At 38.6% G+C, this 23,646-nt stretch overlaps 1 long non-coding RNA gene across 1 annotated transcript; it reads right to left on the minus strand.

Annotated features, from left to right (window-relative positions):
* Positions 1-9,508: 9,508 nt before the first annotated feature.
* Positions 9,509-22,924, minus strand: LOC138064626 (uncharacterized). Its single transcript, XR_011137870.1, has 6 exons — positions 22,873-22,924; positions 21,253-21,326; positions 20,736-20,792; positions 11,682-11,801; positions 11,442-11,594; positions 9,509-10,467 (listed from the first exon to the last, which is right to left on the minus strand). It is a non-coding gene; the product is annotated as an uncharacterized lncRNA (long non-coding RNA).
* Positions 22,925-23,646: the final 722 nt, after the last annotated feature.

Here is a 23,646-nt window from a genome sequence, read left to right on the forward strand (position 1 = left end):
TTGAAGCAAGACGAGCAAGTCAGCATTTCACACCATCCAACAGCTTTGACATGACAGGTATGGTATTTTCTTACCCAGAGAATTGCCAAGGAAATCCGCCCTAGCAAAGTGCAAAAGTTTTCAGTATAAGGAGGTGGGGTGCAAAAACTGGCTTGTAGGCAAAGGTTGAAATGACTCAATCTGAAACAAAATGTAAAGCAATTACTGCTAGGGAAAAAAAAGATCAGGCTGACATTTAAAAGCTGCAGTGATAGTATCGGTCCCTTCCAAGGCTGACATAACCAGCCTTGAGCTGATCCCCAAATGTTTTTGAATTTTTTTTTTTTGATATTTGGGATATCCTTTTTTTGGAGGTGGGGGACACTGGCACGGATTGCCTTAACTGCAGTTATTGATGCAGAGAAATAATTGCCACCCCAGAAAGGTAATTACATCTGCCATTGTTTATATACATAATAGGCCTGGAAAAGCATGTTCTGCAGACAGGAAAAAAGAAAATCCTGCTTTCACATCAGGGCGGTACACTACGTAAAGTGACAGATTGCCACAAATAGCATTCAAACCCTTGCACATTAGTGGTTGATTTTTCTTCTGGGGAAGAGAGGGGGGAAGGGATGAACACTGTGGAAAAGGCTGGAGAAAAAAAAGGAAGACAATTTTGTTCAACGGCCACGGTAATATATCCAGCGGTTTTCACTCTCCTGATTTCTACTGAGTGAACCTGATAACCTGATCGTTAAGAAGTTGTTTTTAAAGTCACTGCCTTAAAGGGACATTTTCTGTTGTTGCCATCTTGTGCAAATACCACTTCTTCTAAAGTGGCCTTAATTTGAATTGCTCTGAAAGCAGACCAAATAATCTGGTAGAATATTGTATGGCAAGATGCATCCCTTCATTGTGCCTTTAGTACCACCAAGAAAGTGAATTTAGGTCACAAAAGGACAGCTAAAGTCGCTCTTTTTTCCCCTCCCACCATAATATAACTAACAACAAAAGGCTAAAACAAACAGCGTACTATGATGTCAACCCCTTTTCTTTTTTTAAAATGCAAAATATGTATTTCTTCCAAATATTGAAAGTATCAGGGCCGAACAAAGAAAAAAATACATATGTATTTCGATATTGAACGGAGCACCGTCAGATGCCGAAGCGATTCATAGCAGGCTATTCTCTGCTGCTGTGTCCAGCAAATTGCATGACCTGCTTGTTAGGCTTGACAACAGTGTTTTACCTAACAAAGGCCTCAACAGCTCAGAGCAGCCGAGGAATGTCAAAATGAGCACATTTCACACACAGATGTGTGACCATAATAGTCTATAAGAAGATGCATGGGGTGGAGGGAAGGGGATGGGGGCGGGGAAGGCTAACAGTTAGCAGTAGGGACATGGCCCTGCTGACCACATTTAATCAACCCTTCTGTAAACAATTCAACATTTTCATTGTTCTCTAAAAACTAATAAAGAGAAACAAGTACTTTTCATTCATCTTGAAGTAATTTTCTGTCAGGTTTGAGCCCCTTGTGGCCTACAGCTTGTGCATTGCTAGCTGTGTGATACAACAACTATTTCAATTTATTTTACAAACTCTGGTCATTCACATGTCAGTTAGTGTTCACCAAGCCGGCATCTGAAATTGTGCAGTTAACGAGTTTTACAACATTTCTATCAAGAGAAACTGTTTAGCATAACTGACTCTTAAGGAGTTATTATACCTCTAAAAATCCATTTTAAGGGGCATTATTTAAATAAAATAGAAAAACGGTTCACTGCCTTTTAAAGGGGCTACAAAAAAAGTCCATCAGATCCAGTGCAGTAATCCTCAGCTTAAAGCACTCTTGAGAGCACTTCTGGGAATTATCAGCATAATGAAATGTTTTGTGAAATGTCCAGATAGATTCCTCTACTCAACAATTTTACTGCACCATATTTATTTTCCTCCTAGTTTTTAAAGAAGTGAATTACTTTTTTGAGGGGATGACTCTACACTGTGCAGATTAACTGAACACATTATTACCACGGCTGTAGTAAAAGCGAGAGGTTCAGTTTGTGTGCAGTCTACATACATCTGCAGAAAAAAAAAAGTCAAGCCCTTTATGCTATACTCAGTTCTAAAAGGGTTAAATCACAATGAGGCTTATGCAGATTTGCATTTCTCTTGTACTGCATTTTTCCCATACTCTTAAACAACTTTGTTATACAATGGCACCTGTAAAATGCTTCATTGAAAACAGTTCTTAAGTTAATTAAACAAACAAAAAAGGCTGTAATACTGAAATTTGGCTTAAAATGCTCTAAAAAGGAAAAGTTTCTGAATTTTAACTTGAAGAGTAGCTATCTATAGATCAATTACGATGACCAATGCCCCAAATCTGCTAATAGCAGGACTCCATAATGGAAGAAAACTGCAGCATAGGAGTAAAATAATCCTAACATATTACACTACCTAATAGAGTAAAAACACACCTGCCACATAAACAAGCAAGTGTTTCTGCCTAGAATGAGAACTGGGCAGAGAAGAACTATGCTACGGTACAATAACAGGTACGGTCCATAGAATGTATGGTTTTTCTGTCATTGTTAGTTCAACGTCAATTATTATCTAGTTCAACTAACAGCCTCAGGACTAAGCACTATCCTCATTCGGTTTATGCCAGCATACTGCTAGCAAATGCCAGCAAATTTGGTCCAACTTTTTAGAGTTTTCCACACCAGTTCATAATGGAGCACCTAACATTGCCAGCACTGGAGATCTGTGAATAGAAGTTCAGCAATTCTAATCAACAAGACACACAGGCAATGGTTTGTGGGCTTCTCAGAAGCAGCATCTCAGAATGAAGTGATAACATTTTCACAATTACCACAGGTAGTAGTGTACAAGCAGTTCTACAGAAGCTGTCTCCCACGGTTTACCACTCTGTTGAGACAGAAATGCATGCAAGATAGCTTCCAGATTGACAAATTTATGATTGGTCAAGAATATTAGGTGAGGTAACAGATACTTTCCTAACAACCAGGCTACAACTCACTTTTGCAAGATGTTGAGTGTTTTGGCACTCGTACTGAACATATTAAGTTTTAAACATACAAAGAGTCACAGGCAGAACTGGTTACCCCACGGTTAAAACAGCAGGGTTGTTTACAGTCAAGAGATTTTCTGGATTGGTGCCATACTCCTCAGCACTGTGTTTCAAACCTTTAAATAGCATGAAAACACATAAAATATGAGAAAAAGGAGAGGGTTTAAAATATATAGCTCATATTTATGCCAAGATCAATGGAAAACCTGGACAACTACCCTTAAATAAGGTATGAGTGGCCAAGCTCCTGGAAGGTAGGGACGGAGGAAGGCTATATCTGATTCTTAGAATTCCTTTCAATATCCAAAGACATTGAAAGTCAAATTTTGAAAGAACCCAGTGCACAAAAGAGGCGTATCAGATTCCAGTGAGGAAACCAAGGAGGTACAAGTCCAGAATTCAATGCTCATTTTGTATGAGACTGATAATAGGAACAATGACAAAACAATCAAAGCAGCACAGGAGTGAGCTGAACTTAATCCTAATGATACTATGCAATTTTGCACATTCAGGCTTAATAGTCCATAGTTTACTGTGTGGTCAACTAATAGATGCTATAGCAGGAACAGGAAAGGTCTGCTGGGGTGAGGTAGGAATGGGTTAGTAGGAAATCCTACATAGTCCCAATGTTAAGACTGTACTCTGCTTCCTGCTTCAGAACCCCACTTCTTTCTGCTTCTTGGCATGAAGCGGGTTTTGACGAGGAACTCTGAGCTGCATCTACAACCGATGGCAGAGGCAGGAGATCTAAACCAAAAATATATGGATAATCTCATTTCCAAAGATCCAAGAGTGGCCTCCTTTGCCATGTGACTGGGAGGAGTGAATAAGAATGGAAACACCCTAAGAGGAAGGCAAGGGTAGGAGGCACCTTTACTAGAATCATGTATTTCAGTACAATTAACTACAATCCTGTGCCTTCCATGAGTTAAATACTATGGCAGCAAGATTTCTTTGTTCCCTCATTATTTATGTAAGTATTTTGCCAAAATGGAGGAAAATATTTTTCAAGTATGGACAGAGATGTTGCTGATGCTCTGTTCCACAGTGGAAAGTCTTTCCTGGGGGTGGGAAATGTCTAGATAAAAAAGAAAATTAAAAAAGAGGGCAAGTTTGGCGCATGACAGAGGTAGGTACAAGGCATGCAAAACTGATAATTGATCTATCATGTGACCAGAACTTGGTCCCTTGTTTTATTACTTGTTTACATAGGCGCAACTTTTTGCACAGCAGTTATTTCGTTTGTTTTTCTTGTTTCTAAAAAGAGTGGTTTGCTTCTCCAAGAAACAGGCACACCTAATTTACAGGAGACTGCAGTATGGTTTAGAGGCATACAAGCTTGACGTGGCCTAGCCTGTGTGTCAGAAGAGCCCTTATGACATCCTCACAGAATTCAGTGCAGAAGTTCTCTGCCAACCAGCTGCGGGTGGGAAGCACACTGGCTTGGTACACGTGTTTGTCCCTAGCTCTGTGCTGCTGAGAATAGACTGTTTCCTGTTCCTTAATTATCTCATTTAAAGCTAGCTTGGGTATACCCGATCTCACACTGCAGGCTACAGTGTGGATATCACAGATCACTAATATATGAATGTTATTATTTTAGCCTTGTCCTTACATGTACAGCCAGTCTTCTGGATTATATTCCTCCACACTGCTGAGCTAGCTCTTTTCTATCCTGATTCCCTGAAAGACACTTCAACCACTTCCCTTATAGATAGGCAGGGAGCATAGTTAGTGTAAAGCTGGTTAAGTGCACTCTACCTTTGTGGAGGATTCATCTTCCATGTTAAACCTTTTTTTCCCTTTAGAGAAAGTTTGTGAATGCTTTGCAATGCCAGGACTGAGTAGAAAGGATATTGCTACTGGAGTTTAAAACAATTAAGACACCATACTTCAGATTTAGATAGACAAGCCTGTCCTCAAGTTATACTTTAAAAACATTCAAAATCATATAGAAATTAAAAAAAAAAAAAAAAAAGAGTTGCCACAACATCAAAGCTGACATCGTATGGTAAGGAAGACATTCCTATTCATACCTTCTCTCCTTAGGTAGATGCCAATCTAAATGCCAGATTCCCTTGTTTTCAGCAGAGCTATATATCAGGATAATGAGATTCAGATCCATGTCAGTTTGGTACCACTAGTAACAATATCAAAAAGCTCTGGTCTGAGATATTGGTGACCTTGGATACTTAGGAAGAAGTAAAACAGAGGAAAAAGGAAAAAAAATACAAAGAAATCAAAAGAAAAAATTTGAAACTTTCTTTTAGCTCACCTTTTAAGTATTGCTAGGTGACTGTTAGACCAACTTTCCTTGGCCCTTCAGGATGCGATGACACAGCTATTTGCAAGGAGTTCAAAATACAAGTTGCAAAATTTTAAAAATGCAGCAAGCTTCTTTTGCATGTAAAGTTAAAGCTGATTAATGTAACCAACCTCTGTGACTGTGGCAACCACCTGTGATAGTCGGAGATGCAGTCTACCTCTATCTCTGAATAACTTGCATATAAAAATAAAGGAATAACAATGTGAATATTTCTTTTGTTGCTTTTTTTCTAACCTGGTTTCTAAGAAATAAAGCTTTTGTGGTCGTTGAGAGGTTGTGTACTTTCCTAATAACTTTTGAACTCACTAGCTAATGACAGCTAATGGCTAAAGGTAAGGAAGAGGTTGTGAATCTAGACTTTCATGCAAATTGGCAACCAGGTAAAACACTTACACGTGAGCTCAGTCTTTATGAGACTCCAGAGAATCCATGCTGAAGAGATGCTTTAGGAACCAGGTTTCAGTAGTTCAACCGCTTATGGAGCCCTAGGAGGAGGACAGGGGGAATTAAAAAAGCTTTCCAGCTGAAAAAAAGAGACGAACACTCCATATCTAACCTAGTTGTGTATGGATGCTACAGTAATAATGTGAGCATATGTAATTTCAGCATACACAACCAGTTAACATCTTTCTTCCTGCATAGACACACCAATAATTTGCTTACTTACAAAGTATAGTGGGAAACTGTTTACCCCTTACCTCACAAAGGTCAGGCACATCCAAGTAATTATTTTTGACTAGGTTTCAGTACGTGGCAGGCTCTTCCCCATCCTGTAACATGGGCATTGGTTCATTAAGACCCAAGTCGGCTCCCAGCTGTTTTCTCATTTATTTCTAGACCACTTCAATCCTGATTTTACCCACGGTCGCTTTACCTTCCCCTTGCCTTTCAGCCAAGCCAAACGTTGGTCACAGCAAATGGACTGGTTTCAACCTCACTCTACCTGTTGCCTCATGTGCATCATTTGCAACTTCATAGGCATGGAGAGCTGTTTGTTTTTGAAGAATGATATAAAAGAGCATGTAAAAACCAATACTTATGCAATCAATTGCACCAACCACAGACAGTACGAGTAACGTATAAATGATTACCGTCAATTAAAAAAAAATCCATAAACAGCCTACCAAAACAGGCTGCAAAAACAACTCTATAAAATGTAGCTATACAAAGCATAGTACATCTTACTTCATGAAGGGAAGAGGTAAGGGAGCAGGAGAAAGAACAGGCAGCATACCTGCTTACCTCATGAATCCAGAAGCTAACTGCATATACTGGAATCTGGGAAAAAAATGAGCACGTCCATTGATATAAAACGTACAGTTACACCTGTTCCAAAAAATGTCAGGGAAATTCTTTACACCGCCACCATGCCCAGGGCTAACACTCTTGTAGCATCAGCTGCTCCCACAGACCTGCTGTATGAGCGTCTGTGGAGTCTGGGGGTAATTCGATCATGGGCAGGAGGGCTAAGCAGCAGCCCTGGCACGAGAGCCAGATCCACAAAAGACTGAGTCAGAAACAGAGTCGGGTGGAGGAGTTAGGTCCAGCTCCAAAGTCATATCCTGTTTTTTCCTTCATTCAAAGACAAGTCAAAAGTGTTCTGGCCTGAACCTACCACTGTATCAGAATGAAAACAAGCAAAATGGAGACTTACAACTCATGTGATTTAATAGCCAGATTTCTGTCGTTAAAGAGGTCTGGGCCCTGTCTGGGTATGTGATAAGCTTTTGACAGCAAGCTGCCAAAGAGACTTAGCCACACATCCCTGGGGTAAACTGAAGCCTTGTCCTTCCTTTGTCATCTTGGCTGGCACGAGGACTGCAAAGATACGTTTCCTTAGGGAAGAGAACACCCTGTTTGTTTGGGCTCAGCCGTTCTGTTGAACTAAAGCACTATTTCTATTTTCACTGACTATAGGATTCTACATGCTTTCATCTATCTACAGGGAATTTCCTTCATATGAATAACAATGGAATCATTGATACGGTGATTTTCTTGGGAAGGTCTTGTAGTAGGGTTGCAAGCTGGATGTAAGGAAGCTCTAGCTAGCAATTGCATGAGCAACAAATAATATTTTAAATGTCCTGTAACGCTGGTGCTTGATATTCCAGGAGTAGCTTTTATATCATTCTGTATGTCAACTACCTGCCTCAGATGACAAGAATAGCTGTTCTTTTTGGATGAAAGTCAAAAATAAAAATCTTGCTGTACTTTAGAGGCACTTCAAAACAGGTATTTATGCATTGTACAGGTATTTTGCATCTCTACCACATTTAGAGTCAAAACCTGAAACAGAAGAGAGAGTGGACAATATTTGAACACTGAGTGGCACTAAACTGACATTTGTCAACATCTCATAGTCAGTCAAAGCCTATAATCACAGTCATATTGTGCCATAGCTCCTGTGACAAGTTCTGTTTTGTGGGACTTCACCCAAATCCTGCAATGCTGTTGTCCCCATGCTTGTCGAGACAATATCATACGGAGTGGCGAAGAAGAAAACTGCAAGGCGATGTATCAGTCACAGCCTATTCTCAGTTACCAGTTTTCAAAGTTCACGGTATAATATTTGGATGAACTGAGGCAGACGTCTTGAGTGGTCTGGTCATACACAGGCCACTAGAACTCTTCTCATTGATCTTAGTGGATTCAGACCAGAATCCTTGCTCTCTGTCAGCTGAAACATGATAATTTACCAAACTTCTAATGATCTAGGACCTTTCGTGCATCAAGGAAGAAGAAAAAAAGGGAGAATGGAAAGATTCTCTCCAAAATGCTTTTAAAAATATTTTCTTCAGTCTAATGATGCCTTGCAGTATTTTGTGTGCTTTTGCGCTCGTGTGGCTAAGGGAGAAACATGTATTTGCAAGGCTCATACGTCACTTGTAAAACTAGCCTAAGAATGTGGGACCTGAGTCTATACATTAGAACCTGAACAACAGGTCAAAATTAAGCTTCAGAATTTCATATTAGTAAGCTAACCCCAATATTAAGAAGTCAGGAAGAAACTAATAACTGGAAGTGAAATGACATAGTGATTTATTTTGTCAAAATAAGCATAATTAAGAAAAAATGCATGTATCCTATTGCATTTTTTGTCACGTAAATAAATTCGAAAATTCATAGCAAAAAAAAAATAGCCCATTCAAATATTAATACATAAATCTTTGACCCAGGGTTCTCTGAAGTGATTTGCCCAATTCCTTTGAATGTATTTTCCAAATGTACATCAAACTATTCACAGTGGTAAGCTATGCTACAAATTTATCACGCCACTTGGTTCTGCAATACTGTAAACAATTACAGAAGGAATGGATGCTATGTTAACATCAGTTGTTTTGAAAGAACTCTCAAAGAGATAAAAAAGAATGACTTTCTTAAACATCCTGATGCTTTCATCTAATATTAAAGTGCTGTCCATGTACAAAATGAGCATCCTTTTATCTAAATTATTTTACATCTGTTTAATCAAAAAGATGCAAATACTTCATGTGGACTTTTAAATAAATTTACTCTGGGTGTAAGCTAATTTATGAACTTGGTGAACTGCTGAATTTTGCTGGATTTTTATCGAAATAAATGTGATCTTAACAGGCTTTCAAACCAATTAATTCTTTTCAAAATGGCAGTTGCACAGGTGCAACTTTTTATGTAAGATGAAGTCTAAATTAGGCTACATCTGAAAAGTCAGGCAGTAGCAACCAAATGCTTATCAATTACAAAATTATCACCATTGACTATCTAACTATCTCTGCTAGATGTTGGTACGTTGTTTACCACAGAATAGCTCCATTTAGGACATAAAAGATGGACGTGTGGCCTTCTCAAATTCCTGTGCAATAATTTCTACGTAAACTCTGAAAATGTAACTGATAATATGTCAATGATTACTATACAAAGAGGTTAAATATTACAGCTAATTTCCTCACTGAAATCCAATCCAGGGATTAGCAACAATGGGGAATCTGTTTTATTTGCATTTAATTTGTACCTTCGCACTATTATCTCCCATGTTTTAGTTTCAGGAAATGTGGTCTCAGGCTATTATAACCACATTTCATGCTGCAGTTGCACTGTTATTTGAGCTCTATGGTTGGAAACGACTTACTGAAAAAATAAAGCCAGCATACTTTATTTTAATTATACTAGAGCTGTGTCTAAATACAAAAAAATACTACAGTATATATTTAATATGAAGCACAGATTAACAGTTTTATGAGACACAAAATCTATCTATATCATCTTCTATTTACAAATCAGTTATATATCTTTCAACAAAACAAATGCCTATAGTGTAAAAATGAATAAGGAGAGCATCAAACTAGCAATCACACAAGCAGTAAATAACATCTTAATTGGCCTGGAATGCCGGAGTTTGATTTTTTGGGAACTCGCTTTTATTTATTGATCTTTATGGCATATTTATCTTTTCAGTGATTTGTACAAGTCTATTCCCTTTCCTCAATATCGGATCTATGTATGGTTTTATACTGCAAATCCCATCTGGGGAAATAGCCAAGTAAGAGAAGCACTGTTGCTTCTGGAAAAGCCATCCATTTAAAAGCTTTCGCTGAGGCAAGGATAACTTCACAGTTTTTACACTTTGCCTTCTGATAAAAAAGAAGGGGAAAGAGAGAGCAGGAGAGGGAGAGGGAGAGAGAAGAAATGCTGCTATTATGAAGTTGCCACCCAATGCATGCTTCAACAGTTCTTTACTCTTCACTGGTTTGGCAGCAGTGAGAAAACAAGAAAGGATTCTGTGTACACTGGGAAATGTCTTTTAAATGTTCCTGTGAATGTTCCATTTACTAGTGAGGTTAGCAGACAGAAATGGATAAGGTTATATATGTCATGTGCAAGCTCTGGATTCAGTTCTTCACAGAAACATTTGTGTAGATTCATTCTTAATATATCTGTAGTATTTCAAGATAAACTGCACTTCACTTTGCCCATTACGCTCTGCTGTGCAGTGGAGAACTGGCAAACTTAATCATTCGTAGCCAAGCTGGTTGGCAGAGAATCCACCTCTTTTCTGAAACTTAGGTGTCCACCGCTGAAGTCAGCACTGGAAGAAAACAGAAATCTATCAATGACTCTCTTGTTCCTTATAAAATTGTTGCTGGAAATGTCACCCTGGAAACATTGTTTGGTTGTTTTGCTTAGGACTGCTAAAGATTGGCCCTTAAAAATGCTTTTACTGTTGGTGGTAGGGAAAAAAAGTTTACAAGCGGCAATGCTGTACTTACTTGACTTCTGCTTTGGTGAAAGTGATTTTATAAACACGGAAAAAAGATAATGCTGCGATATCTGTCATTGCTCTGGTATAACCTCAACTGCCTTGAAATGAGCTAATGAAATTTTTTGGTGTGTCTTTTAGAGAATACATTTGCATTTGACATAATTAGCGGTAGGCAGATCCAGCTACGTCCAGGGGGAATCTCAAGACAACTGCTTTGCCGACTATTAGTGCCTAATTTCTGAATGTCAAATCCTGCACATCTTAATTTCTAGAGAATAAGCTCAATTGAACTTGCTCCCCAGTTATGCAAAAACTGCTCAGATAAAACCAAGTGGACACCAATGTAATGAATGTGGTTATTAAATTGTTTCAATTGAAAGAACCCTATTCTTACACCATCATAATGGGAACAATTTATCCCCACTGATCGGCCTGTCTCTTTTTTCTGAGCTCTCTTTGATCTTGAAGCATATTGCAGTGGTGTGTCCTATTGAAAAGCAAAACTGGGGCAATTTTAATGCTTTTGTACCTTACCAGTGCTCTATTTTTCGCTGTTTAAAAATAGCTGTTAATTATAAGTGCAGTTTAAATGTCTCAAGTGACCCAGAAATGCAGGTTGGAATGAGACAGATTGTGCGTCTCATATAAAACAGATGTACTTTCACAGAGCAGTCTGAATTCAGCCCTCAATATGTATCTTTCTCTAAGGTTATTTCAGTCAGGTATTGAGCTTGTCTAGCACTAAGCTATAAAATCCCACACATTTTGAACAATGAAGAGAAAACTGGATCTATATTTACCTCAAGAATAAAAAGCCTCTTTTTCTGTGTGGGTGTATTTTGCTGGTAGTGGTTGACGGGATGAGGGCATTTCCCTTCGACTTCCAAGGCCCAAGAGACCAGATGCCTCATTTAATCTCCACCTCTTCTGCCTCTTGACGTAATAAGCCTCTGCTTTTAAAGAACATTTAGCGGTAATAAACTTTCAGGAGCTCCTCTTTTTTCGACTGGATTAAGCATTTGCACAAGTACAAGCCATACCTTGCAGATATGAAATTTCAAGCTTTTCTGGGTTTTGAGTGGCTTGAAGCCGTCTTTTTTTTCTCTTCTGCCAACAATCCCTTTTAATTCCTGTCTGTGATGAGGTTCGTCAACAGAAGTCTGAAAAGTAGCATGCAAATTAAATTAAGGCGTGTTAGTCATTTACTGGCGGGCCTGAACAAATCAGGTATTTATATGTCTATTTATTTGTATGTTGTTAGACAGCAATTTACAGACACTTCAATTCAGCAACAAGAGACTATTTCAACTTTCAGATTAGAATAGAGTGTCGACTGCAATGAGTTTGAGGAGCTCTCCCTTGTCCCCACAGATCAGTGGTACAAATTTCAGAGCCATGACCACTTCATGCAACCGAACGGTTTAATGGTGAAGGCAGCCAAGGGTCAACCGCGCTTGGATTGTACATTCAGAGCTCACTCATTAAGAGAGAATGACACCTAGTTAAGGGGTGAATGCTGCAGGAAAGACAGCCTGCAACTCTAGGAAGAACCTACCTGCCCTGCAGCTGAACAGGAAACCTGAGTCCAAAGAACATTTGAAACTTTTTCGTCTCTGCTGGGTTATTAAACATGATGCATCTTTTCTTCCCTAATGCTGCCTAAGAATAAAACTATAAAAATAACACAGCATATTCGATTCCTGGGCCCACAAAAATTTCCCCTGAAAAATCAGAATTTCGAGGTTCATACTCTGAAGCCAGTCACATGATAAACAGAGAAATATGCTAATTTGATAGGGGGAGTAAATGCAAGGGGTGAACTACTTTGTTTTCAACACCCCCGGAGATCGTTTTCAGGGGCAGAGATTTTAGGAATTAAATCAAATGTCTTAGAGTTTTATAGAGTTTTAAATGCTTACAAAACTTCTCAATATCAGGCTATGCGAACAGAATAAATTGGCTATGATAAGTTGGAACAGTGTGAGTTCAACTGCAAGGAAAGCCACAGACCTTACTAGTTTAGAACATCAGCCCCCAAAAGACTGCAGTGATTATATCTGCCTTTGGGAACTTTCTAATTGTGGAAACAAAAGTGCTTCCTTTAAGTATTCCCACATTAACACTTAATACTATCATGATGGAAAACATAGATCTGATAGCAACTGAAACAAAAGCACATCTATGTTTGAAACAAGAAAAACCGCATTTGGGAAAGAATATTCGTCAGCCATCACTATTTTTTCATCTTTTTGGGACTATACCTTGGTGCCTAAAGGATCTTTCAAGACACTAATGTCATGAGAAATTTTTCTGTTAAAATGCCATAGGCTTTTTTTCAGCCTGTAAATTTCATACTGCTATTCTGTGAAAGATGTAAGACTGAACTTAAGTTTAAATATGTGCATGAATTAACTACCTCTTTTACAAAGCAGTACAAAACCAATCCTAAGCATGTACTTAGATTTGAGTGCTATGCTGATATGAGATGGAAACACACTTAAAAGCTCTGCAGAACTGAGACCCATAAGTTGAATTTGGGTGTCCATAATTTAATTGAACTTAAAATAATGCCTCTTAAATCTAGGTAAGCAGGGACAACTATACGGCTAAAAGAATTTCCCTGAATGCAAGAAGGCTTCATCACAGTGGTGGTTTGGACCCATGCTACCTTTTGTGCTTTAATTTAAAATTTCCCTTCTCTACTAGATGAAGATAACACTGCTTATGTTGCTATATTAAAATCCAGGCCTTTTGATAGAGGAAGCAATGTGAGTCCATATTGGAAATGACTTTTTTTACAGAAACAAAGAGTGGTCAGCTTAGAAGAGGTATTTATATCTTGCCTTTCACAGAAATAGACAAAACAGAAAACTTACGTCACTGAAGGAACAACCTTACAAAATCAGAATGGGTCAAAAAATGTGAGGTGGGAACACATGAAGAAACGAATCTCTGAAGAGGTAGAAGTTACAAAGACTTCTGAAAACTTCAGTAAAGACTACACAGATGATGGCAACAATAAATAGGTAAAAAAAGAACAGCAGATCGAAAAGTTAACAGGTGGAAGTAACAGAGGACTTGGTTGCTTTAAGGCCACCTTCACGTCAATAGTTGTCTATGTAAAATCCTAAATTGGCTTCTGTTGAACAGCTAAGCCTAGTTTTATGGACTAGTCGTTCTATTTAGGTTTGGCAGAGTTCTTCTGAGCGTGCTGAATCTTGCTGTTGGTAACATTAATTAGACTGGTATTTTGTAGACTGATAAACAATCTTTTAGTAAATTCCTATCTGTCAGGAAAAAAACCCCACCACTGTGTCAGGGAATTCATTATGTTTGCTGAGAATAGTTCTGTTACAATTTCTCCCCTTATTTCAGACATAAAACAGAACAGCTGTATGTTGCATATGAGACAGAACATACACATACATATATATGCTTTCTATCTTCATCCTTTGAATTTGCTGTCATGAATCATAATGAGTGAACCTCAAATATTTGCAGGCTCAATTTTGAGAGGGACCTAATGATTTAAATGTCTAAGATTCCTCCTAGTCTTCCCAGCCTACTCAGCCTTAATGAAGCCTCTCCTACAGTATTTTATCTCATTTCAGATGCTACATGACCGAGGACCTTTGGAGAAAGTCCAGAGGAGAGGAACAAGAACAAGCAGGGGTCGAGGAAATATGATTTATGAAGAAACACTGAACTGGGGTTATTCAGCCTATAGAACAGAAGACTGCCAAGGGACATCATCACAGTCTTCCCACACTCAAAAGCTTGATGCAAAAGAGCAAAAAGATTTGTCCTCCCTGAACAAAGAGTGTTGAACAATTAGTTATAGGTTTCAATTGCAGGAAGATGAAATTAGGCTAGATAATGGGAAAAACTTTCTTCTGGAAAGGCAAGCAAAGGATTAGATTTTTGGGGGTGCTTAGGGGAGTATACCATAACACAGTAGTGTATTAAGGAGAGGTTAGACAAAGATCTGTCATGAATGGATCTGTCACAAATAATTGAACTTACTTTGGGGAAGGACTTGAAGTCTTTTCAAACCTTTTGAACATATCCTCTTCTAACTGTGCTTTCCACATCTTCCCCCAGTAACCTGCAAACTACTGTATTGCTTCCTACTGTAAGACTTCCAAATACATTTCTTGTCTTTCATAAAAATGCATTTATCATCATCCTGCTCCTTTCCCTTCCCTACCCCTTCCCTTTCCATTTCCTTCCGTGATTTTCTTCTTTCCCTTGCAACTATCCAAGAATGATAGCTTTCATGGGGATGAGGAGCTTGGAGCCAACTTCATCCTTATGGTGATCCCAGAACTGTTTCATGCAAACTAAATAAGCGGTCCTTAAAGGAGAGACAGAACCAGGATCCTTTCCAGTCACCATCCTAATGGGTGAGCTTCTTTCAGCTATCTCTAATTCCTCCTCTTTGCTTTCTTTGTCATACTTTGCCTTTCTTTTACTCTTTGGTTTGATGACCTATATTTTGGGTGTCGGAATTCCTTCAACAAGAAAAATGGAACATATTCTGAGTAAGAGTTGGTATGGCAGTTAAGATATTTTTCAGGGAAGAGAAAGCAGTGCCTTTGAGAACTAGGGGCAGAAGACACAGGAGAGAAAACAACCGTTCTTCTTGTCAAGCTAGAAAAGAAAAGAATGACCACACTTAATGCTTTTGGTTTTTTGGGCTTAATCCCGAGTCTGAGTTGTCGCTAAAAGTAATGTAATTGCCTTTCATATTCTTAAACGTTTCTGGAATTGTGGCTGGAGGAAACTACTTTTAGAAGTAGTTCCACAAAATCATTTCATTATTACCCATATCAGTACTCAGACATCACTGTGTCAAATACTGGATAGGTGCCAAATCAATGAATCTGTAACATGCTGTAATCCAGGGCTATACTGAACAACATCTGGGATTTGATGAAAAATATATTTAGTTACATGCACACTTTAAAATACTTACATGTACCATAAGCAGCTTAGTCCTATTTCCCAGAGCCTCGCTTTCATGTCCCCGCTCATTACATCGCATTGCTACTACCAGAGCTATCCAATTGAAGTGCCTTTAGCCACACGTTTATCAGGTGTTGTCTGCCACAGCAGATAGAACTGCGGACAGAACAGCCAAGCACAATGCTGCTTATCACCTCTTTTGCCTATATTTGCTCTATTTGTGAGGAAAATGAAAGAAAAACTTCAATATGCTGCATAATGCTTCTGCAAATTATATTCCATTCAAAACAGCAAAGCAATTTTTACTGCTTGTATTTTGTGCCATCCAGCTCTTTCAGACAAATCGGTGTAAAGCTAAGGATGCTTTCCCAGGTGCTAAACCCACACTAATCACTAAGGGGGTAGGAAAGAAGAAATCTGAATTTTTTGTGATTCTTGACCTGTTACTCTGAATCCATTAATACACATGGGTTTAGCATGATTGGACCTGCTGGCAACCAACTAATGGACTGACTCTGTAGTTGGTGATAAGGAAAATGATTCTACTACAATCCAAGCACTTCATTACCACCTGCCCCATCCCACCCACAGGATACCTATTTTCTTGATTTTAAGATTTAAAGAGTATACACAGTCTAAAAACAACATCAGTACAAAACAGTTACTGCACATCCTCTTCGTGCACAGAAAACTCCAATATGACCTTTGAATTTTGTATGTACACTGAAATTACAGGACTGTTTTCTTCTGTCACAACTCCTTGCTGGCACTGCGTTATAGGGGAAAATTCATATACGTTTGATGGGAGGAGCACGTGTCCAGCTCTAGAGGTCAATATAGTTAGTATATCATTGTAAATTATATGAGTTGGTTTAGTTAAGTGCATCGTTTGTGGTTTTTAACCATAAAGCAAAAAAAAAAAAAGTCCAAAAATCCAGTTCTGCTTCTAAATGGGTACAGAAGATTCAAGTCTGAGATGAAGAGGATTTGCCTTGTTTCATTTGCTGCCTTGTAAAACAAAACTTTGCATCAGTCACATAACTCTTCTGTGCCTCAGTTTCCTTTCTCTAAAATCAAGATAATAAACCCCCAGAATATCTTGCAGAGAACAAAATAAAAGCAAAATGATACTATTTTCATAAAAATAGCTGAGGTTAGATTACTGAACCCCACATGAAATATAAATTGGAACCTTTTTTTTTTTTTTTTTTTTTACTAGTCACGTAGCTAATTGCAACAAAGCTAGTAGGGAAATAGTGAGAAGCTTGGGAAGACCTGATGTGAAGTGTGAAGGGAGACTGAAAAGATCAATTAGATTAGAGAGAAAACGAATAGAAGCTTGATCTTGTTGTCCCTGCAGTTAATGGCAAAACTCCCATTGACTTTATGGAACATGAACGAATCCAGAGGATGACCTGAAAGCACACACATGTATGAGTGCATAAATGGTATAGAGGAAGTCTACCACATTTTTGTGTTTGTTCTCACTTACAAAAAGAAGTGGCCAATCAGTAAAACTGAAATGCAAAAATTTTATAGCAAATAGAAAGAAATTTATCTTCTTACACAAAAACTCCGTAGAATTTTTACTGCTACAGAGACCGAAAGGATGAAAAAAGGAGGAATCTTTTAAAGATAAAAATATCCACAATAATATTAAATGCAAACGTCTAAAACCTCAGAATATCTGTATATTATAGGGTAGGGCTTAAGCACAAACTGCCTACAATTTTGAAGAAATTACTCTCAAGGTAAATTGTCTATTTTGAGATTTCTTGCAACTTTGGCTGCCTTGCTGCTGTCAAGGTCAGAACAGACACTTTCATACTTCTCCTGTTCTCATATAGCCTTAAAGTTGGAGGGCAGTGTTTTTCTTTTACAAACTTTTCAGATAGTTATGTGTATTGGATTTATTCTCTATTTATTGAAATCAGAAGGTGCTGCAGATACAGAAGTTAGAAATGTAATAATGGAAATCACTTTTTATTTCATTGTTTTCTACTTACCCCTGTCTGGATGCTACACAAACCTTTCATTTTTAGACTTGAAAAGTCTCAACTCTTGAAAGTCACTAGCTAGAGCTTGCATCACAGGAACGTGGATCTTATAGGTGGAACTACTCGAAGTGTGTGGGAATTTCACATAGCCAGGTACTTCCATATAACCACTGTTACAAATTCTCCCTGGCGCGTTCAGAGAGAGACTATTACAGGACGTGGGGATAATAACATCTGAATCAGACACTTGAATAAGAGAACAGGAAAACAGATGTGTCCTCCAAAACATGATTTTATTGTCTTTGGATTTTTCCCTCCTTAAATTGCTCAATAAAGTTTTAAAATAATTTCCCTACAACATTTAACGCAAAGAAATGTTTTTCACTTGCAATTTGTACCAAAGGGGATCTAAAAACATTTGTTTTGATGACACATAAAAGGATGGTGATAATGCTTTGGAATTATATTTGTAAAAACCTTACTGTGAAAGTCTTTGAATTGTTTGTGTGGGAGGAGAAAGGGAGAACAGTTAAACTATTAGTGAAACTGTTCAAGCATCTGAGTTATAGATTATTTATCGTTATAAGAAAATTGCAGAACTCATCACCGCAGAATGTTGTGAAGTCCAAAAGGATAATGGACTCCAGAGAGCAACTGGATAGATTGGCTACCGGCTGCTAACAGTGCAAACTTGCAGATGCCAAAGGCACTCATAGAATGACAGAGGCTGAGCAAGTGCAGAAGGTAAAGCACTGCCCCTTATTCTGTCTGCTATACTCTTCTTCTGAGAATCTGGCTACTTTTGGAGAAGGAACTGCATACTATTAAAGGCAATACAGTCATTCTTAATTTCTTATGCTGTGCAATATGCAAGTCCACTCAAGGCTGAATGTACACAGGGATTTAGGCACAAGGATGTTTTGGGGGAATGGTGGCAAAGAATGACAGCAGGTAATTTGGAGAAGGCAGAAAGCAATAGTAGAATAGAATATGTGGTACCTCATGTAATGGAAGAGGCTTTAAGTGATAGAAGGAGCTTAATGAACTTAAGGTTCATGGACTTCGAACAAGGTCTCTTCCTCCCTCTTTCCTTTCCTGATTGAAACCTCATAGAATTTGACAGTCTTTGAAGGAGCGGGGGATCAGATACACAGTGGAAAATGGCAAAGCATCACAGAGAGAAACAGGGGACAGGCAGAAATTTTGCAGATGAAATACATGCTTAAACACCTGATTAAACATAAACATTCTTTTCCCTTAAGTGGAGATAAAGCCCAATACGCTTAAGGTGAGTGCATGCACTTCTAGAAAGTGTAAAAACAAAAGCAAAGGCAATAGCTTTCAGAGACCTATGTACAGAGACCGGAACACTAGACCTGTACGTAAACAGGAAGTAAAAGCAGAAAATAACTTCACACAAATTGCCCCATTTTAACTAGTCCTATGGGAAGCTATCCGGAGTTTTTTTGTACAGCATAAGCAAATCAATGCCTCTCAATCTCTAGTTTAAGAAGATCATTAGCTCAGATCCTCCTGAAAATGCTTAGGCAACCAAATAAGCATCCGAAACAATTTATGCTTTGAAAGTGAAGGCACTGCTTAAAAATGATTCTCGTGTTCTGTAACATTGAGTCATTTGTTTTGAATAACTGCTTGTGAATAAAAAGAAAAGCAAGAAAGCCTATCTGGAAATAATGGGACACAGTAGCTCTGATTTTGTGGCCCTTGTGAAAGCAAATTTTTGACTAAAAAGCCAAGTGAGTATGCTGAAGACTGCAAGTTTGGATCTTAAGGAGTAAACAGAAAAGTAATGTAAGATGCAAGTATAAAAGAACCTCAGAGAAATGCTCAAGCCAGAGAAATCATGGCAAAAAGTTACAAAAAGTCTACAGCTCGTTCCTAGTTTAACATCTACATCCAGTGCCAGCTGGCCAGTGCAATGTCCTGCTTAGTCCAGTTGTTAACCATTATACCTTGCAAAGCGTTAAGAAGCTTTGCTCAGGAAAAAAAGATGGGCCCACATCTAACCCACCTCTGGACTGAGTTTCTCATTATACAAAGTTTTAAAGTTGTAATATTGTTCCTAAAGATTGTAATGGGTACCATCAAAGCTGCGAGGACAAGAGAAAACCTATACAAGGTTCTCTATGAGGAAAACGCACAATTAAGGATGAACCCTATACTTCTAATACAGGCAGCAATGCAATTTAATAAGCTACTTCTCTCCTTTTAATAAAAACCTGTTAAATTGAAATATAGGCTCTAATTCTGATACGTCTTGCAATGGCTTCACAATGGCATAACTCACCTGACTTAGTTTGGGATCAAAGTTGGTCTCCTTACCTCTTCATTCTTTGCATCTCCACTACTTATTAAAACAAGCTGTTTGCAATTGAGACTTAAATGTTGTAAGATTTTTATAAACAAGCTTTAACCTCAGGTCTCTTGTTAATTAGGATATCTAAAAATTGTTGTTTCAGTTAACACAGCCATCTTCTGAAGGTATTTGGGGACTAAGTCTCATTCTAGGAACTATTAATCAATTCAGTGCCTAGCTACTTGGAGGGTAGGGCCCACTGGTCATATCACAGAAGTACAGTAACTTGTCTCACTAAAAAAACCTGTCCTTCAGCATTAGTTGAAGGTAACTCAAATTCCTAACAAATTTATCCTTTTCTCAGTTTGTTTCTTTACAAATTCAAAGTACCATTCAAACTGCATTATTGGTCAAAAACACTTTCGTTTAGGGGCATGATATCCACTCCATTATGCCAAGTATCAGTTTTCCATCAGTTAAAACCAGAGTCTTAGCAGTGCTCTTCCACCTAATTGGGCTATGCTAGTGCAATGCTGGTATTAAAGAGTGAGATTCAGGACACACATCATCGAGACAGTTCAAGGTGAATTCATACATCATTTACTGCCAACATACAACCTCTCACCTTGACCTGTAGCAAGAGCAGTGGAAGACCTACAAAGATTTGTACTGAATACTGAAACTCTGGGAACTGGAGTGAGACTTGCATTCACGTTTGCCAAATGTGGCGCTCACACTAACTGGACGTGCCGTTCCTCGCACCAAGGAGGTATCTGTGTGTAAGTCTCAATTTTCCTGGCCTGGCCATGGCTTACCAGTTTCTGCTAGGGGACACCGGCTCCATGAAGAGGATGAATTTTGGAATCCAGTCTCTGTAGGATTAGAGAAAGAAGCTAAAGGAAAAATTTGGAATCTAGCCCCCTGCTTGCCGTTTCTCTGCCAGCCCCAAATGCTGCTGGGGGCAGGTTCGACCCGCAGCTCGAGGAGAGAGAGCCTGGCTTTCAAGCGATGCCTGTGCTCTGGGCTGGGCAGTGGCAGAGCTCTCAGCGGGCACCGGAGGGCAAGGGCAAACAGTGCTCATGCAACGGTATCGCCCCACTGGCTCAGGGGCACAGGCCTAAGGGTCAGGCAAAAAGAGACAACTTCTTGTCCTTGGGGCCAAAACCTCTTGCTACATCTCCACCGTTACCCAACAGTATCTGGGAGGGTGAAGGGTTCCCCTCTGCTAACAGGGAAGAACCAACTCAAATCACCTTATATTTTATTCCAGTCATGTACAGAGGCAGTTGCAATGAAGTGGTTGCTGCACTGTAAGTCCACAGAAAAGCTTACCTGATGATAATTTATTCATACACTCAGGCCTTCAGTTGTCAGCACTTGAAGGTGAAGATCAGAACCATTTAACACTGCAGGTATAAAGTTACATTAAAGTTAAAAGTGCATTTTGGGCTGTATAAGACCCTTGCTTTATGTATTTATTTGCCTAGTCCCTGTAAATTGGCATTATTAAGTGCACACATTAAAACCAATACAGATAGAAGTTAAGTACTCACTTGGCCATTAAAAAAAAATCAGAAATTAGAAATCACAAAGACAGCTCTTTTGCATTTTTCTATAGCCATGAACGTGTAGGCCAAAACAGAACTGCTTAAAATCATAAAGGGCAGAGTAAATATGATTTCTTCCAAAGCTGTACATTTTCAAATACAATCTCCTTTAGTTCTATCTATGAGGAATCCTCTGCTTTATAGATCTTTCTTTTTTTGTCTAGAATTGTTAAACTTATTTCCAAGTGACCTGTAACTTTGTTAAGGATATGAAGGTAATTGGATAATACACTTACCATTCAATAAATTGAGAAATGTATTTTAGCTGTGCAAATATAACTGACTCAGCATTTTTCTTCCCCAGTTTAATAGCCTTTTCACTTGCAATAAAAAAGGAAGCCCCGGTTTCATATTATACCACAACAGATTTCTTGCAATTGATTTGAAAACACGAACCACAGAGCCTGTCGCCAGGGGGGACAAGCACCACCAATCCTGTCACCACTGTCCAGCGATGCCAGAAATGCTAACCGAGTAGTGAACATGATTTACAAAGCCAGATCTACCCCCGGATTGCAGGCCAAGAGGCCTAGACTGATGAAACACATCTGGAAGCCTGCCCACTGGAAACACAGAAGTGGAATGGGCATAATTTAATGCCAGAGATTTTTGGGAACAGGCCCAAAAACATCTTCTGTGAGAGGAAATGAGAGCGGAAATAGCTTGTTATTCAGAAAAGAGAGAGAAAGAGAGAAAGAAGTGAGCTGTGAAGGTGAGGATGTGGCTGGCTAGGAGCAGAATGTGCATGCACAGTATGCGGAGAGGAAAAGAGCTGTTGGAATAGGAAATATCAAAAAGCCAGCAAAGATAAGAAGGAAGCAAGGCCTGGTTGGAAGGTAAACAGTTCATGATGGAAAGTGTGGCCTAGCCAAGAATAATAATGTACAGATAATTAAAGGAAAAGGCTAGCATAAATATGAGAAAAACTACAAAAGCCTCGAGGAGGACTTTAAAAAAACTCCATTAACCTTAACTGTTCAGCATATTACAATTGACAACAAACAGGAAAAGGAAAGACAGACATTATATAATTAAGTCCCAGACCATCTACCTTTTAAGAAGTGTTATCAGTCAAATTTTTATGTTGACTCAGGCAACAGAGGTTACATTAAGCCCAAAATTATAACACAAACTGTTAGTGCTGGAAATTGCCACTTACAAGAAAAGCTATCAAATCCTACAGGTTCCAATGGAACTACATTCAGGGAAGCAGTAAAGTACTTTAAAAAACCTCATATTTTTCTGTAAAGATTAGAATAGAGGCAAAATCATTTAGGCATTAATGGGAGACAAATCTTGCCCAGGTCAATACTAAAGTATTGTGGAGAACTTTACAATCCCATACCTGATCTGTAGATAAATGTGTGGTAGGATTTCATTCTCTAGCGCCCATTCTCAAGTACTGAAAATTCCTGAAATTACAAGCAGGAAAAAAATGTGTTCTCATTAAAACAATTGGGAAAAGGCTGAGAGAGAAGGCAGGAGTGTCAGTAAGTTAGTGAGCTTTGTAGGTCTCCATACTCTCTTCACTACAGAATAGCTATTCTGCAGGAGACAAAAGCTTTGACTGTAGCAACTAGCATAAAATACAGTCTTGGACTCAGAGCTGCCCTTCTATCATTGCCCAGTGGCCAAGCTCCATTTTTTTTGCATCTAGAATGTCTCCCAGAAGAAATAAATATTATCATGCAGGATTCCCTTAGGACACTAACAGAGTTAAATAGAATCATTTTCCTTTCTAAGAGGAAAATCTTCTGTTGTTCACTAAAATACCGGAAGAATGAGTATTCTTACAGCATTTTAAAAGGAAATAACTATAGAGGCAATTTCTGTTAATATTTCAATGTACTGCAGGGTAACAAAAATCTGTAGAGGTTTCTGGGGCTGAATATATACATATATATTTTTAACACAACTTTTGACATGGAAAATATACTATTAGCAAATGGATCTTTTTTCCTACACTTTCAGATTGCATTGGTGCTTAAAGGAAGGTGTAACTCTTTTCTCTCTGGGGGATGAGGATAAAACCACTCTCTGACACACACATCATTTTTTGTGACATTTTTAAAAATTGTATGGAAGAAAATGTGAGTGTGGGCATGTCAGTATTTTACCT

The sequence above is a fragment of the Struthio camelus genome, chromosome Z (assembly GCF_040807025.1).
Source record: "Struthio camelus isolate bStrCam1 chromosome Z, bStrCam1.hap1, whole genome shotgun sequence".
In the NCBI taxonomy this organism is placed as follows: Eukaryota; Metazoa; Chordata; class Aves; order Struthioniformes; family Struthionidae; genus Struthio; species Struthio camelus.